The sequence below is a fragment of the Symphalangus syndactylus genome, chromosome 5, assembly GCF_028878055.3.
Source record: "Symphalangus syndactylus isolate Jambi chromosome 5, NHGRI_mSymSyn1-v2.1_pri, whole genome shotgun sequence".
Classification (NCBI taxonomy): Eukaryota; Metazoa; Chordata; class Mammalia; order Primates; family Hylobatidae; genus Symphalangus; species Symphalangus syndactylus.
The window spans coordinates 16095915-16112277 of record NC_072427.2 but is presented as its reverse complement, the minus strand read 5'-3'; the positions used below and the strand labels follow the sequence as shown (position 1 = coordinate 16112277).

Here is a 16363-nt window from a genome sequence, read left to right as displayed (position 1 = left end):
CTTACATATTGTTTTAATTTGCATTTCTTTGATTACCAGTGAGGTTGAACATTTTTTTCTATGTTAGAATCTTTCTTGTATTTCTTCTGTTGTTTTCATTAGTGTAACTCAGAGCAGGATTGGGAATCCAAAAACGTGAACATTTGATTTTGAGGGAATCATTGTTTTCCTGTTGTCTTCCTTCCCCCTCTCTGCTTTATTATTTTTTACTTCAGGTTCATTTATAGAAATATCAGAAAATACAATTAAGCAAACAGGGTAAATTCCACTTCCCAGAGATAACCACTACTGTTTGTTGTATACCCTTTTAAGCTTTTTCTCTGCCAAAAATATTCACAAATATATTGCTTATTCTTTCTGAGCCTGTTTCCTCATCTATCGAATGGAATACTTGTTCTTCAAGTTGATAATTAGCTGGTGGGAGCACATGAAAGTATTTTATAAAGTGCACAAATGCAAGTTGCTGCTCTTATTACAAAGGAAAAATTTATTTTATTCTGCCAAGCAGAATGATGACACTTTGTTTCCTGAACACAGCCTGCTCTCTCCAGTACAATTTCTTCTTTCTAGAATAGCTTCTTCCTTCAATTCCTCCTGCTGAACTACTATCTACTCTTTTTTTAAAAACTCAATATTAAAATATACAAAAATTAGTGTAAAGAACAACCACGTACCCACTATACAGCTTAGGAAAAGAGTTTGGCATTTCTCACTTCTATGCCTTTATATATATTTGCTTTTTTCCCTGTCTCTCTCTCTATACATATGTATATATTTAGTAAGAGCAAAAATACAGTAAAGATCAGGGAAGCTGCGGTGGCTCACGCCTGTAATCCCAGCACTTTGAGAGGCCGAGGCGGGCGGATCATGAGGTCAGGAGTTTGAGATCAGCCTGGCCAACATGGTGATACCCTGTCTCTACTAAAAATACAAAAATTAGCCGGGCGTGATGGCTCACACCTGTAGTCCCAGCTACCTAGGAGGCTGAAGCAGAAGAATCCCTTGAACCCAGGAGGTGGAGGTTGCAGTGAGCCAAGGTTGTGCCACTGCACTCCAGCCTGGGTGACAGAGTGAGACTCCATCTTGAAAAAAAAAAAAATACAGTAAAGGTAAAAAACAGGCAAAACTAAATATATTGCTTAAGCAATAAGGATACTCATACAAACTAATGAAAATCAAAGGATTTACTAATACAAACTTCAGTATAGTAGTTAATTGGAAACATATGTATTATATAAATATACATGTATTATACATATATGTATTATGTGTATATATAGAAAAAAGCAAATATATGTATATATACATATATATAGGTAAAATTTTTATTTATAAAATGTTTTTGAGTATGAAATGATATATCATTGCGGTGTTAATATGCATCTCAGCTGGGCATAGTAGGTCACACTTGTAATCCCAGCATTTTGGGAGGCTGAGGCAGGAGGATTTCTTGAGCTCAGGAGTTCAAGACCAGCCTGGACAGCATAGTGAGACCCCATCTCCAAAAAAAAACTTAAAAATTATCTGGCCATGGTGGCTGATGTCTGTAGTTCCAGCTACTCAGGAGGCTGAGGTGGGAGGATCACCTGAGCACTGGAGGTCAAGGCTGCAGTGAGCTGTGGTCATGCCACTGCACTCCAGCCTGGATGACAGAGCCAGATCCTGTTTCAAATAAATAAATTAAATTAAATTTAAAAGTGTCTCCCTGATTAGTGGGGAAGTTACCCAACTTTTTTTTTTTTTTTTTTTTTTTTTAGACGGAGTCTCACTCTGTCTCCCAAGCTGGTGTGCAGTGGCATGATCTTGTCTTACCGCAACCTCCACCTCCTGGGTTCAAGCAATTCTCCTGCCTCAGCCCCCCGAGTAACTAGGATTACAGGCATGCACCACCATACCCAGCTAATTTTTTGTATTTAGTCGAGATGGGGTTTCGCCATGTTGGGCAGGCTAGTCTCGGACTCCTGACCTCAGGTGATCCCCCCGCCTGGGCCTCCCAAAGTGCTGGGATTACAGGCGTGTGCCACCACGCCCAGCAATTACACAACTTTCACAAGTTTATTGTTGTTCATGTTGCCTCTTCAGGGAATTTTGTTTATAAAGTACCTATTTTTCAAGACCCCATTAAAATACCTCCCTCTCCATAAAGTATTTCCAGATCTCCTCCATCAAGCAGATAGGATTTCCTTTGGACTTCTATAATCCTTTCTTTCTACATCTTGGGTTTCACTCACTTCTTATTTCATCTTGCATTACAGTCACTTGTGTACTTGTCTAAAGGGCAGTGACTATGTTTAACTCAACTTTATACCCTTGTTCATACTAGTATAAAAGTAAACATTTCATAAATCTTTGTTGAATCAAATCATATTCCTCTCCTGCTTATAAAATCTTAAATAATTTCCTATTGTCTACAGAAGAGAGTGGAATCTCCTTTAATGTAGAATTTAAGACCCTTCCACAGGCTCCAGCATCAACCTTCCTATCTTGGTCTTCTCCTGGGAGGACCTTGCTTTCTGCCCTGGATACTAGATTCTTCATCCACAGTAAGGTCCCCATCCACTAATGTTTGGCTTTTCTCTCTGCAGCTGGGATGGCATGTTGGTCCCACCCATTTTGGTTGCCTATTTTTTTTTTTTTTTTTTTGAGATGGAGTCTTGCTCTGTTGCCCAGGCTGGTGTGCAGTGGCATGATCTTGGCCCACTGCAACCTCCCCCTCCTGTATTCAGGCAATTTTCCTGCCTCAGCCTCCCGAGTAGCTGGGATTACAGGCAACTGCCACCATGCCCGGCTAATTTTTGTATTTTTAGAAGAGACGGGGTTTCACCATGTTGGCCAGGCTGGTCTCGAACTCCTGACCTCAGATAATCCACCTGCCTCAGCCTCCCAAAGTGCTGGGATTATAGGCGTGAGCCACCGCACCATGTCTGAGCCACCGCACCCGGTCTAATTTTTGTATTTTTAGTAGAGGCGGGGTTTCACCATGTTGGCCAGGCTGGTTTTGAACTCCTGACCTCGTGATCCGCCTGCCTTGGCCTCCCAAAGTGCTGGGATTACAGGCATGAGCCACCGCATCCAGCCCAAACTCTTTAAGAGAAAATCTCTTGGGATCTTGAAGCTAGAAGCTTGCTTTTATCACTGAGTTTGCCCTGAATCTGTCACTTATGTACTAAAAATACATAAATTTCTTTATCCAGGTGACTTGGGCTCAACTGAAGGAAACCTGAAGCATCTAAATGTTAGCACCTAAGCCTAAGTCTAGGCGCCAGCATAGCCTGTCCTCCCTCTCCAGAGTCAGAGGCATGTTACAACAGAATATATGGACACACATCAAACCCCACATTGTATCTCTCTAATTTATTCAATTTAATTCAATAAACACTCATTACCTATTATATCCAGGCCTAGTCGAGGGTGCTGGGGATACAGGTATAAACATGACAATTCTCTTGAGGAGCACAGAGTGGTTGTGGGAAACAGACATACAGACACATAGTTTCTTTCTTTCTTTTTTCTTTTTTTTTTTTTTTTTGAGACAGAGTCTCCCTCTGTCCTTCAGGCTGGAATGCAGTGAGGTGATCTCAGCTCACCACAACCTCCACCTCCCGGGTTCAAGCAATTCTCCTGCCTCTGACTCCTCAGTAGCTGGGATTACAGTCATGCGCCACCACACCCAGCTAATTTTTGTATTTTTAGTAGAGACAGGCTTTTGCCATGTTGTCCAGGCTGGTCTCAAACTCCTGACCTCAGGTGATCCACCTGCCTCAGCCTCCCAGAGTGCTGGGATTACAGGTGTGAGCCACCATGCCCGGCCCAGACACATAGTTTCAATACAAGAAGTATATGTCAGCCAGAGAAGGGCTATCTTGAGAGTCAAGGAAGGCTCCCTGGAGGAGGTATCACTTATGCCAGTTGGTACATGAATGAGTAAATGCATACAAGCCATGATACTGAAATAAAGCTTTGTTTAATTAACCTTCACATGTAAATTCAGCCACAGAAGACATTCTGATACATGGGGGCATTGCCAGTGATTCCACAAAACTGAATAATGTGATTGATACTTGTGGTTGAGAGAGCTTGTTTCTGTATTGTAAGGAAGGTGGTAGAACCTGGCCTTTCTTTTTAAAAAAAAAAAAAAGAATCAAACTGGACACGTGTCAATGCACTGACTGGAGTCTTAGGGAGCAACATTGCTCCATAGCTGTATGTCTCTCCCGTTTTTTCCTGTTAGCCTTTTTTTTTTATTTTAATTTTTTTTTATTTTTTTGAGACAGAGTCTCGCTCTCTGCCCAGGCTGGAGTGCAGTGATGTGATCTCAGCTCACTGCAAGCTCTGCCTCCCGGGTTCAAGCAATTCTCCTGCCTCAGCTTCCCAAATAGCTGGGACTATAGGCGCATGCCACCATGCCTGGCTAATTTTTGTATTTTTAGTAGAGGCGGAGTTTCACCATGTTGGCTAGACTGGTCTGGACCTCCTGACCTGAGGGGATCCACCTGCCTCAGCCTCTCAAAGTGCTGAGATTACAGGAGTGAGCCACCTTGTCTAGCCCTTTTTTTTTTTTTTTTTTTTTTTTTTGAGACAAGTTCTTGCTCTGTCTCCCAGGCTGGAATGCAGTGGTGCAATCACAGCTCCCTGCAGCCTCGACCTCCCCAGCTCAAGTGATCCTCCCACCTCAGCCTCCCCAGTAGCTGGGGCCACAGGCATGCACCACTATGCCTAGCTAATTTTTTTTATTTTTTGCAGAGATGGGGTTTCACCATGTTGCACAGGCTGGTATCCAACTGCTGGGCTCAAGAAATCTTCCTGCCATGGCTAGGATTACAGGCGTGAGCCACTGTGCTAGGATTACAGGCGTGCTAGGATTACAGGCATGAGACACTGTGCCCATGTGTTAGTCTTTACATAACTGAATAGTGACTGAAGCCTTGCAGTTTCTACCTTGCCCTGCGCTGGCATTATAAGTTGTAGTAGAAATGTCACTCATTGCTTGTAATCTCATGAGAGGCCTAGTTAGATTTTTCTGTACTCTACTTCCAGAGGAGCTTATAGGAAAGTGACTTTCCATAAAGGATGTGAGCTTTCTACCACCCAAATATCAGTCGTAAAGAAAATGAGGAGTGATAAAGGACGAAGGTATTGAGAGTTGAAGCCAGCTGGGCTTCTAGCTCAGGTGGCGACTTGGAGAACTTTTCTGTCTAGCTAGAGGATTAAAAACGCACCAATCAGCACTCTGTGTCTAGCTAAAGTATTGTAAACGCACCAATCAGCACTCTGTGTCTAGCTAAAGTATTGTAAACACACCAATCAGTACTCTGTAAAATGGACTAATCAGTGGGATGTGGGTGGGGCCAAATAAGGGACTAAAAGCTGGCCAGTGAAGCTAGCAGCAGGCAACCCACTGGGGTGCCCTTCCACGCTGTAGAAGCTTTGTTCTTTCACTCTTCACAGTAAATCTTGCTGCTGCTCACTCTGGGTCCACACTACCTTTATGAGCTGTAACACTCAATGCGAGGGTCTGCGGCTGCATTCCTGAAGTAAGCAAGACCACGAACCCACCGAGAGGAACAGATGACTCCAGATGAGCCACCTTTAAGAGCTGTAACACTCACTGCGAAGGTCTGCAGCTTCACTCCTGAAGTCAGCAAGACCACAAACCCACTGGAAGGAAGAAACTCTGGACACATCTGAACATCTGAAGGAAGAAACTCCGGACACATCATCTTTAAGAGCTGTAACACTCACCGTGAAGGTCCGTGGTTTCATTCTTGAAGTCAGCGAGACCAAGAACCCACCAAAAGGAATAAATTCCAGACACGGTATTTACAGCCCAGTGTCCACCCATTCCCCATGTAGCAACCCCTGGTACCTGAGGAAAAAGGTCACAGCCTCTGCCAATGGTGGGGCATCTTTCCAAAGAGGTTCCACTTGGACTTTTTGAAACATCATGTGGCTGTGCTGTTTGAGAAGCCTGGGGTGAAGTTAACTATACAAGAATCAGGGCATGATCACACACGCACACACCTTTGTGATTTTTCTGGCTTTGTTTACACTGTTACTGCAACTTGTGCCCTTTCTCACCCTTCCCACAGGTCTTCCCTGCAAAGTCTTTTTTTTTTTTTTTTTTTTTTTTGAGACGGAGTCTCGCTCTGTCGCCCAGGCTGGAGTGCAGTGGCGTGATCTCGGCTCACTGCAAGTTCCGCCTCCTGGGTTCACGCCATTCTCCCGCCTCAGCCTCCCGAGTAGCTGGGACTACAGGCACCTGCTACCTGGCGTGGCTAATTTGTGTATTTTTAAGAGAGACGGGTTTCACCGTGTTAACCAGGATGGTCTCCATCTCCTGACCTCATGATCTGCACGCCTCAGCCTCCCAAAGTGTTAGGATTACAGGCGTGAGCCACCACACCCAGCCCATCAACTGTTCTCTTATCTGTGCTCCTAGATCTCTGTCTTGATGTCTGAAAGCTTCTTGAGAGTGCTTTGTCAAGTCTGTGTCCATCACATTCCTTGGTGGATGTGGCCTCACAAATCTTTCAACTCAGCCCTCTAGGTCCTCATGTGCATTAGTGGAGAATAGTGTTCACATATGTGGGCTTTGGGTCCAATGCAGTTTGAATCCTGAGTATGTCACTAACTAGTTGTGTAATCTTTGGACCATTGTTAACCTTTCTGATTTCAGTTTCCTCATCCTTAAATTGAAAATTCTAGTAGTTCCTACCTCATAAGATTGTTGTGAAGGTCAAATGAGATCAAATACTTAAAACTGGACCTAAAGGGCACTCATTATGAGTTAGCTGTTGTTACTAGTAACCCATTGTCATCCCTGTAGAAGTTTCAGGGGTTTGCCGTGGGGAACCCTGCCATGCAGGCTTGTCTTGGGTTCTAACCCTGTGATGGGGTCTGGTGTTCTATGCCTCATTTTCCGCTCTTTCCCCATACTTTGGTCTGACTCTCCAATGAGCTCATGATTCCTATGAGCTATTTCTGTCTCTTGATGGGTCCTTAGATTTGTCCTTTGTCTTAGGCCTTGAGACTGCAGTAGAACCTTGTGGCCTATTCTAACCCCAGCCCGGAAACCAATGCCCCAACTCCATTCTGGGCTGACTTCCTGGCTTCCTCCCACAACTCCCGGGTCTCTGTTTTTATATATTGTTCCTAGACTAGGAGATGGTGTTCACAAATGTTTGTTGAAAGGTTTTCAGAGGCAATTAGGCATATTTAAGAAGTGAATGAACACCTTCTCATTGATATGTTGTCCATAAACTAGGACATGGTGTTGAATGATTATTTGACAGAGATTTTAGAATTAGAGAGATGGAGGCTTGATCCTAACTCTGAATCTTATGGCCTTAAGCAGAATATCTAACCTCTTTGTGCTTGTTTTCTCATTTGTAAAATGAGGATAATTATATTTCCTCATAGAGTTATTGTGAAGATTAAATGAGACAATATAAATAAAGCACCTAGCATTTTCTGGAACATGGTAAGCAGTTGGTAAATAGCTGCAACTACCAACAGGTAGTTCAAAACTTTTCCTCCATCTGAAAAACCAAGAGTTGAAGAAATGGCTGAAGCTGGAATACCTGGCAGGAGCTGTGCTTAAACACAAGATCCGGAATATCTGAATATCTTTAGGACAAGGTGAAATAGGTTTCTCTCAAATGAGTTGGTTAAGGAGTTAAGCAGTGACACGTAACACTTGAAGTTTCACAAAGATGAAAACTGGTACTTGACAGACAGCCACTTGATGGTATTCTGAAGTTTACTGACCCTTTGTTCTATCTCTAGAACAAGGTGTTCTATCCCTTTGCCCAAGGTGTTCAACGTATAGAGAAACAAAGAAGATCAGTAATTACATAGACCAAATGGAGTATCTGATTTATTTTGAGCTACATCTGCTCAAAAGACTCATGAACTATATGGAGTTAGTCCTATCAGAGAGAAGCAGGGTGTCCAGCTAGCTCATAGTCCCTTTTATACAAAATTTTACCATTAGCATGTTTGGCAACATTACTTATAAGCCACCCCAACCCCCTCCCCATACACTCAAGTTTCCTTAAATGTATGTATTAGTTTTCTATTGAAGTACAGGCAAGCTTGACTGGGTTCTTTGCTCAGAGTCTTACAAGGTCAAGATTAAAATATCCACTAGATTAAGGACTTATCTTGAGACTGTGAGGAGAATCTGCTTCCAAGCTCATTTAGGCAATAGGTAGAATCAAGTTCCTTGCAGTTGTAGGTCTGAGGTCCCTGTTTCCTTGCTGACTATCAGTCAGGGGCCACTCTTAGCTTCTCAAGGCTGGTCTCAAGTCCTTTCCATGTGGACCCCTCCATATTCCACACCAGGAATGGCCCACTGAACCATCCCATGCTTTGAGTCTCTGACTTCTTTTACTAGCTAAAGGAATCTCTCTGCTTATAAATGGCTCATGTGATGACCAGGATAATCTCCCCATCTTAAGATCAACTGTTTAGTAGCCTTAATTGCATCTGCAAAATCCCTTCAGAATAGTGCCTAGATTAGTGTTTGATTGAATAGCCAAGGATTGGGAATCTTGGGCAGTCGTCTCAAAATTCTGCCTACACAGCATAGTTACAATCTCCTGAAAAGCTATCCTGTGAGGCCTGGCAGTTATAGTATAAGCATTGGATAAACATTCCCATTTCAAAATGAAGAAATCAGCCTACAAGAAAGGGGCTACAGGCCCCATGCACGTTTGAAAGCTGGAAGGGCAGTCATTAAATCTTAAAGCTCTAAAATAATCTTTGACTCCATGTCCCATATGCTGGGCACACTGGTGCAGTGGGTGGGCTCCCAAGGCATGGAGCAGCTCTGCCCCTGTGGCTTTGCAGGATTCATCACCCATGACTGCTCTCATGGGCTCGAGTTGAGTGCCTGTGGCTTTGCCAGGCACAGGGTGCAAGCTGCTGTTGAATCTACCATTCTTGGATCTGAAAGATGGTGGCCCTCTTCTCACAGCTCCACTAGGCAGTGTGCCCCATTGGGAACTCTTTTTGGGGAATGTGTATTAATCTGTTCTCACACTGCTAATAAAGACATACCCAAGACTGGGTACTTTATAAAGGAAAGAGTTTTAATTGACTCACAGTTCCATCCTGGGGTGGGGCTCACAACCATGGCAGAAGGCAAATGAGGGGCAAAGTCAAATCTTACATGGCAGCAGACAAAAGAGCTTGTGCAGGGCAACTCCCATTTATAAAACCATCAGATCTCAGGGAACTTATTCACTACCACTAGACTAGTATGAGGGAAACCACTTCCACGATTTAATTATCTCCACCTGGCCCCACCCTTGACATGTGGTGATTGTTACAAGTCAAGGTGAGATTTGTGCGGGGACACAGCCAAACCGTATCAGTGTGCCAACCTTACAATTCCCCTTGGCACTGACCTAGTAGAGGTTCTCTGTAGGGCTCCACCCTTGCAGCAGTCTTCTGCCTGGACACCCAGACTTGTCCATACATCCTCTGAAATCGAGGTGGAGGGTGGCAAGCCTCAAGTCTTGTGCTCTGTACACCTGCAGGCTTAACACCACATGGAAGCCACCAAGGCTTTCAGCGTGCACCATCTGGAAATGCAGCCCAATCTGCAGCTGGGCCCCTTTGAGCTGTGGCTAGAGGTGGAGCAGCCTGGATGTGGGAAGCAGTGTCCCAAGGCTGTGCAGGGCAGCAAGGCCCTGGGCTTGGTCCAGGAAACCATTCTTCCCTCTAGGCCTCTGGGCATATGATGGGAGAGGCTGCCATGAAGGTCTCTAAAATGCCTTTGAGGTCTTTTTCCCATTGTCTTGGCAATTCGTTCTTGGGTCCTTTTTAGTGAAGCAAATTTGTCTAGCAAGTGGTGGCTCCACAGCCTGCTTGAATTCCTCTCCTGAAAAAAGCTTTTTCTTTCTTTGCCACATAGCCAGGCTGCAAATTTTTGAAACTTTTATGCTGTGCTTCCTGCTTAAATATAAATTCCAACTTTAAGTCATTTCTTTGCTCCCACATTTAAGTTAGGCTGTCAGAAGCAGCCATGTCCAAGTTCAATGCTTTGCTGCTGAGAAATTTCTTCTGCTGGCCAGGCATGGTGGCTTATGCCTGCAATCTCAGCACTTTGGGAAGCTGAGGTGGGCAGATCACCTGAGGTCAGGAGTTTGAGACCAGCCTGGTCAACATGGTGAAATCTCATCTCTACTAAAAATACAATAATTAGCTGGGCATAGTGGTGGGTGCCTGTAATCCCAGCTAATCAGGAGGCTGAGGCATGAGAATTGCTTGAACCCAGGAGGCAGAGGTTGCAGTGAGCTGAGATGCACCACTGCACTCCAGCCTGAGTGACAGAGCGAGACTCAGTCTCAAAAAAAAAAAAAAATTCTTCTGTCAGACACCTTAGATCATCACTCTTTAGTTAAAAGTTCCACAGATCCCTACAGCATGGACAGAACACAGCCAAGCTCTTTGCTAAGACATAACAAATGTGACCTTTGTTTTAGTTCTCAAGAAGTTTCTCACTTCCATCTGAGACCTTGTCAGCCTGGCCTTCATTGTCCATATCACTATTAGCATTTTGGTTGAAACCATTTAACCAGTCTCTAAGAAGTTCCAAACTTTCCCTCACCTTCCTGTCTTCTTCTGAGCCCTCCAAACTCTTCCAACCTATACTTGTTACCCAGTTCCAAAGTTGGTTCCACATTTTCAGTTATCTTTATAGCAGTGCCCTAGTCCTTGGTACCAATTTCCTGTTAGTCCATTTTTGCATTGCTAGAAAGAAATACCTGAGACTGAGTAATTTCTTTTCTTTTTTCTGAAACAGAGTCTTCCTCTGTTACCTAGGCTGGAGTGCAGTGGCGTAATCTTGGCTCACTGCAACCTCCACCTCCTGGGTTCAAGTGATCTTCCTGCCTCGGCCTCCCAAGTAGCTGGGATTATAGGCACACACCATCACACCTTGCTAATTTTTTTTTTCTTTTTTTAGTAGAGATGAGGTTTCATTGTGTTGATCAGGCTGGTCTTGAACTCCTGACCTCAAATGATCCACCCACCTCCGCCTCCCAAAATGCTGAGATTATAGGTGTGAGCCACTGTACCTGGCTGAGACTGAGTAATTTATAAGAAAAGAAATTGGCCGGGCGCAGTGGTTCACGCCTGTAATCCCAGCACTTTGGGAGGCTGAGGCGGGCGGATCACAAAGTCAGAAGATTGAGATCATTCTGGCTAACACGGTGAAACCTCATCTCTACTAAAAATACAAAAAATTAGCCGGGCGAGGTGGCGGGTGCCTGCAGTCCCAGCTACTCGGGAGGCTGAGGCAGGAGAATGGCGTGAACCCCGGGGGGCGGAGCCTGCAGTGAACCGAGATCACGTCACTGCACTCCAACCTGGGCGACAGCAAGACTCCGTCTCAAAAAAAAAAAAAAAAAAAAGAAAAGAAATTTAATTGGCTCACAGTTCTGAAGACTGTACAGGAAGCATAGTGGCATCTGTTTCTGGGGAGGCCTCGGGAAGCTTCCAATTATGGTGGAAGGTGAATGGGGATGAGGCGCATCACATGGTGAAATCAAGAGCGAGAGAGAATGCCACACACTTTTAAATGACCACTTTTAAATGACCAGATCTCATGAAAACTCACTCACTATCACAAGAACAGCACCAAGGGGATGGTGCTAAACCATTCAAGAGAAAACCGCCCCCATGATCAAATCACCTCCCACCAGGCCCCATCTCCAACACTGGGGATTATAGTTCAACATGAGATTTGGATGGGGACAAATATCCAAACTGTATCAACAATTATGTTACTTCTCCATCTACTTTTCTCCTGGTAGCTGGCTAGTTTCTTTTAATATTGATTGTAAGACCTATCCTGATTTCAGAGGCATTTAAATATACAAAAAATTGGGGCTTATTTCTTGAAAATGTTGTACTTACTAGACAATAAGACTTATTTCTGAAGATACCTGGTTTCTAAAGTATTACTGAGAAATATAATAAATGAGGAAGTGATTAATTTTGCCTGGGGAGTAGGTGACATTTGAATTGGGTCTGGGAAGTTGAGTAGGAGTTTCCCAGGCAGATAATAAGCTAAAAGGTATTCCAAGAAAGAGAAACTTCTATTACGGTGCTTATCTCAAGATAGTCTGTTAATATTGCTTGACTCCTGCTGGCTTGTAAATTCTTTGTGGTCATTAACCAATTTTGACTCCCAAAATGACCATTTACCTCATTATTTTGCCATTTATTCATTTCATATTTACTAATTTTATTCATATTTATATTTGCTGACAAAATAGTATTTCCAGCAGCTCATTTTAAATACAGACAAGCAAGCAAGCAAACCCCACACAAATCCAGTGTAATAGCACTGCCTGGAGAAGCCACTGTTAATATATTGGTGTATATAATTCAAGGCTTTATCTATTCATATGCACATATTCATCAATGTATCTATCTATCTACATTTAAAACAAAATGGTATATTTATTAGTCATAATTTGATATTTTAACTTAACCACAATATTAAAATATTGTACTGCCAGCCTGTACATTTTTTGCCTGCCCAGCCTCCCACTGAAGGAAATAATGCCCAGCTCATAGTTCTCTATGCTTAATTATCTGTATTTCCTGATCATAGTTGATTGAAGTAAAGGACCAGCATCTAATCCAAGGGCAGCCTGCCTGTGGGTGGTCAGAGATGTACCCACAGGGTGGAAAGCTGAGCTGGGTCAATCATATGCCACTCTATGGGTTATGGAGTTAGGCAACTGAGATGATCCTCAATGGAGCTGATGATGTAAGGATACCAGGACCTTCAGTCAAAGCCATGGCAAGGCAAGCAGAAACAAGAGTTGTGAAGGAACAGAAAAAATTAAATGGAGGAAGCTGGTTATCAAAGTGGAGAGTAGAGCCACCCTGTGGAAAAGCAGAGATGCCCAGAGGAATGAAACCATGCCTTCAAGCTTTCATTAGTCCTGTTTTTTTTGTTTAGTGTAGTTTTGTTTTTGGTGCAGTTCCAGTCCATATAGGTCTTTATAATAAAGGCCTCCCTTCCAGCCTTTTTTCCTCTAGAAGTAAAATTGTGCATGTCTGTTTCCTGTAGCCAGTCAAGCCTGACCAGACCACAGATCATCACTGTTCATGGCTATATGGCATTCTATTGTGTATAGCTGCCATCACTGATTTAAACACCTACTGATGGACATTTGAGTAATTTTCAAGGAGCATCTTCATGGATAATTTTTGCACATTTAATAAAGGCACGATATCCTTATGATACGTTCCAAGAAGTGAAGTTTTTTGGTTGAAGAATAGATGCATAATGATAAACTGGTCTTTAGAAAGACTATATTAATTTATTGCCTACTAGCATTGCACAAGAGTGGCTGCTTTTTCACCCCTTTGCCAATAATATCAATTAAAAAGACAAACCAAAATGTTGCTACATATGATAGGCAAGAAGTGATATGTGACATGTTATCTTTTTTTTTTTTTTTTTTTTTTTGGTAATGGGGTCTCACTCTGTCTACCTGGGCTGGAGCACAGTGGCAGGAGCACAGTGGCGGGATCACAGCTCACTGCAGCCTCAACTCCCAGGCTCAAGCGGTCCTCCCACCTCAGCCTTTTGGGTAGCATGCCACCACACCAGGCTAATTTTTTGTATTTTCTGTAGAGACGGGGTTTTTCATGTTGCCCAGCCTGGACTTGAACTCCTGACCTCAAGCAATCCTCTCGCCTCTGCCTCCCAAAGTGCTGGGGGATATAGGCGTGAGCCGTTGTGCCTGGCCAGCATGTTATTATCTTAATGTCTATTTCTCTGAATCTTGAGTTTATTGACTAGGAATGTGGGCTTTGTCGTCAGGCCTGGGTTTGAGTTCCAGCTCTGCCTATTGCTGTGTGGCTTCAGGTAAGTAACCCAGTTATCCATTTTCCCAAGTGTAAAATGGACATAATGGGATTACTACAAGGATCAGCTGAGAAAATAAATATGCAACACTTAGTAGAGTAAGGTATCAGTGCAGTTGGTAACTGTCTTAACATCTCTGTGGCTTTCACCTCAGACAAACTTTGTAATTAAGTAAAGAATGCCTTTATGGAATAAACAATCGGATTAATATGTTGGAGTTAAGAAGAAATATTTTGGCTGGACATGGTGGCTCACACCTATAACCCCAGCACATTGGGAGGCCAAGGTGGGCAGATCACCTGAAGTCAAGAGTTCGAGACCAGCCTGGCCAACATGGCGAAACCTCACCTCCAGTAAAAATACAAAAATTAGCTGGGTGTGGTGGTGTGTGCCTGTAAGCCCAGCTACTCAGGAGACTGAGGCAGGATAATCACTTGAACTTGGGAGGCTGAGGTTGCAGTGAGCCGAAATCATGCCACTGCACTCCAGCCTGGGCGACAGAGTGAGACTCCGTCTCAAAAAAAGAAGAAGAAGAAGAAGATTTCACATTTTATGTATTCGCAATGTTTAAGAAAATTTGGCCTATTTGAGTGATAGCTTTTTTGTAAATCATTTAAAATGTGTAATTAAGTTAGTTTTAGACTTAGGTTTTTGAGTTGAAAGCTTACTAAGTTTATACATGGAATCAGGCCATCTAAGAGACTGTTAGCTTCGTTATGCTTGTATGTTTATTTATAGGAATTACTAAGTTTTGAAAAAGTTTTAAACAATTGAATGAATTAAAAAGAAAATCTAGGCCAGGCGCGGTGGTTCACGCCTGTAATCCCAGCACTTTGGGAGGCAGAGGTGGGTGAATCACCTGAGGTCAGGAGTTCAAGACCAGCCTGGGCAACATGGTGAAATCCTGTCTCTACTAAAAATACAAAAATTAGCTGGGCATAGTGGCGCGTGCCTGTAATCCCAGCTACTCAGGAGGCTGAGGCAGGAGAATCGCTTGAGCCCAGGAGGCAGAGGTTGCAGTGAGCCGAGATTGTGCCATTATGCTCCAGCCGGGGCGACAGAGCGAGACTCCGTCTCAAAAAAAAAAAAAAAAGTTTTGAAAAAGTTTTAAACAATTGAATGAACTAAAAAGAAAATCTAGGCTGGGTGCAGTGGCTCATGCCTGTAATCTTAGCACTTTGGGAGGCCGAGGCCAGTGGATCACAAGGTCAGGAGTTTGAGACCAGCCTGGTCAACATAGTGAAACCCCCACCTCTAATAAAAATCCAAAAAAAAAAAAAAATTAGCCAGGCATGGTGGCGGGTGCCTGTAATTCCAGCCACTTGGGAGGCTGAGGCAGAAGAATCCCTTGAACCTGGGAGGCGGAGGTTGCAGTGAGCCAAGATTGCACCATTGCACTCCATCCTGGGCGACAAGAGTGAAACTCCATCTCAAAAGAAAAAAAAAAGAAAATCTAATATAGGCAACGTAATAGGCACAATTTATTCTTTATTTTTTATTTTAATTTTTTTTTTTTTTTTTTTTTGGGATGGAGTCTCACTCTATTGCCCGGGCTGGAGTGCAGTGGCGCAATCTCAGCTCACTGCAAGCTCCGCCTCCCGGGTTCACGCCATTCTCCTGCCTCAACCTCCTGAGTAGCTGGACTACAGGTGCCTGCCGCCATGCCCGGCTGATTTTTTTTTTTTGTATTTTTAATAGAGATGGGGTTTCACCGTGTTAGCCTGGATGGTCTCAATCTCCTGACCTCGTGATTTGCCCACCTCAGCCTCCGAAAGTGCTGGGATTACAGGCATGAGCCACCGTGCCCAGCAATTATTATTATTATTTTTTAAAAGACAGTCTCGATCTATCAACCAGGCTGGAGTACAAGAGCACAATCTTGGCTCACTGAAACCTCTGCCTCCCGGGTTCAAGTGATTCTCCTGCCTTAGCCTCCTGAGTAGCTGGGACTACAGGCGTGTGTCACCATGCTCAGCTAATTTTTTTGTATTTTAGTAGAGACGGGGTTTCACCATGTTGGCCAGGCTGGTCTCCAACTCCCAACCTAAGTTGATCCACCCACCTTGGCCTCCCAGAGTGCTGGGATTACAGGTGTGAGCCACTGTGCCTGCCCTAGTAGGCATAATTTTAAATATTTGAAGATGTTGAATTAACTGAGACTTAAAAAAAAAATTTTCGGGAAATTTCAGAATGCTCCATGTCCTCGCTGCCATTGCAGCTGACTTTCTCAAGAATGCCTGGCCCAAGGAGCGGGTGCTGGTCCTATTCCTCACCATCAGGGGCCTAGCTATAAATCTGACCCATCTGCCCCTATACCATGTACTGGAGTACTGGAGTACTGGAGTGTACAGGATCAACCAGGCCACGCCCCACAACAACCCAGTGCCCCTCTGAGAGGATGGGAACATGCTGGACATGCCCAGCTACCCCCAAGGCCCAAGCTTGGAGTGGTTGAAGAAACTGCAA

General features: G+C 43.8%; 1 protein-coding gene across 1 annotated transcript in view; it reads left to right on the top strand.

Annotated features, from left to right (window-relative positions):
- ZNF774 (zinc finger protein 774) overlaps positions 1-7471 on the top strand; it is an 84163-nt gene extending 76692 nt beyond the window's left edge. Inside the window, exon 5 of the transcript XR_010120646.1 lies at positions 5449-7471. The gene's annotated coding sequence lies outside the window, so the exon portion shown is untranslated. The remainder of the gene's footprint in view (positions 1-5448) is intronic.
- Positions 7472-16363: the final 8892 nt, after the last annotated feature.